The sequence below is a fragment of the Cynoglossus semilaevis genome, chromosome 12 (genome assembly GCF_000523025.1).
Source record: "Cynoglossus semilaevis isolate Cse_v1.0 chromosome 12, Cse_v1.0, whole genome shotgun sequence".
NCBI lineage: Eukaryota > Metazoa > Chordata > Actinopteri > Pleuronectiformes > Cynoglossidae > Cynoglossus > Cynoglossus semilaevis.
In genome coordinates, this window is record NC_024318.1 from 14,007,279 (window position 1) to 14,009,570 (window position 2,292).

The following is a 2,292-nucleotide window of genomic DNA, read 5'->3' on the forward strand; positions in this document are numbered from 1 at the left end:
GGGGGGGACGGGAGCCTAGAAACGAGTGTGAGTCTCTGAGTGTGACGACCAAAGGCAGGAGCAGGAAGACACACGGCAGCAGCAGCAGCAGCAGCAGATTCCTCCTGCCTCCACTCAGCCTCTGCCTGCTCCAGCAGCCTTGATATACTTGCTGCCTCTCTGCCGTCTGTCTCCTCTGCACTTCTCAGCCTTCACTGTGAATCTGTGAAGTCAGGGAAACGCTTCTCTGCTGTGTTCATACATTCTTATTGGGTCTCTCCCTCTCTCACTCACTCACGCTCTCACTCTCCCTCCTTTTTCGTGTCGCTCTTCTGCTCAAGTAAAGGCACTTGCTGTGTGGAGGTGACGCTCAGCAGACCACAGCTGCAGAGATGGAGAAGAAGGAGAGGGGGAGAGAGAGAGGGACCGAGCAAAAGGGAGAGAGAGAGAGAGAGAGTTTTTCCAGGGGGGTGGAGAAAAGCAAAATAGGGAGGGAAGCCGAGCCAGCCTTCTACAGCTTAGCTGAATGCACAACTTCTTTCTTTCTCTCACTCCATCTCACCCTCTCACATCCCTCTCCTCTTTCCACATTGTGTCCTGTGCTGATATTCTCTTTTTTTTCTCAGGCGGTTTCTTCTCTTGGTTTCCTCCGCTTTTGAGAAGCCCATTAGGACTCTGAATATTCTTCTCTCCAACAGGCTAGAGGTGCTGGGGTAAAATGTGATCCAACGGCTAGTGGAGAGGGGGAGAGAAGGGGAGATGCTCTCCAGTATAACATGTTGAAAGCCAGCTTCCAGCGGGCATGTGTCTCAGTCCAGGGAGACGTGGGGAGGAAAGGAAGGGAAGGAGGGAGGTGTGCAGTGGCTCCTCCTGACAGAGAGTCTTTCTATTGATCTAGTGACAGAGCAGTGAATCAGGAGACGGAGATGGGCCCAAGACCAAAAGAGATGAGGGGGAAAGGGAGATGGGAAGGTACAGATGTGAGGAGGGCGGGTGAGACAGGAGATGGGTGAGATATGATTGAGAGGGTTGAAGAGGGGAGCAGAAGAGGTGAAGGGCTGGACTAAATGTCAAGTTCACTCGAAAACACCATCAATGTCTGGGTTCTATGGTGTATTTGTATGACAAAAATGAAATGTTATGTTTGTCTCTCCTCTCATGTCCAGTATATATCATAGACCAGCAGTTAGGTTGACCCAGTAGAACCAGTCCAGTGATAATGGTCCATTCTTAGAGGAACCAGACAGTAATCAGTTCAGTACTGAAGTTTGGAGCCATTTACTGCTCATGTCATGACTCACAGTTTTTAAAGATTTATCCTTTGGTTTTCTCTTCACTGTTGCTGTTTTTCACCCAACTGTGTAACAGAAACTAAACATAATGACAATTAACAATGCAGATTTTTTTTCACTGTCTTGAATGGATATGGATATGGCTACAGATTTACCATCTGTGGGTCCATCAACAGCTGCCACCCTGGCTGTAATGGCTGCTGCCTTGACTTAACCAAGGAAGTTGTTTTTTTACTGGTTTACTTTTGTATCGTGTCCCTCCTGTTGGTTCATCAACCCCAACTGAGCAGTGACAAATGCACTAATTGATTGTAGTGTTTGCAAATGTTGGCGTTTATGGTCCTCTAACATTGTTGTTTTTTTGTGGGGGTGGGGTTGTTGTTTTTTTGTAAGTTTGTTTTCACTCTATGACGGGCGTCATAAAATACATGGATCACTTCAGTTTAACTGCTACTAGTGCTTAAATGTAACTGCACACACATTAAACAGGTTGTTAGAGGCGATGGCTCATTAGTTAGAAAAATTGTGGCGTAATGAAAGGTCACTGGTCTGATCCCCTGACAGGCAGCAAATCTACTAATAACCGTCTGTAACTGAGTTTTCAAACATGACAGATGTCACTGCAGATCCTCCAGACCCGGTCCAGGTCCCAGGTTTATACAGCACCGTATAGGACATTGTTATAACAGACAAATAAACAAGCAAGCATATTTGACTTGCAAACCACTGGACAATCTTTGTTCACAAAAGCTTGTATGCAGCCTATTTACCACATTGAAAATTGCTTTGGGATGTGTGAATATATAATTGCTCCCTGCTCTTGTAAAACCACCACCAGTCCAGTCATATTAAGTGGTATTTTTTGCTGTTTTGTAAGTAGTAAAACTGGTTTGTTTCTGTGTGTTTAAAGTTCTGAAGTTTTATCAGTGGTAACAGTAAGTCGGAGCTGTCCGTGGTGCTGATACGCCTGGACGGCTGATTTAGGGGGAAGGTAGTGTTGATGATTATGAGATCTGGGTCA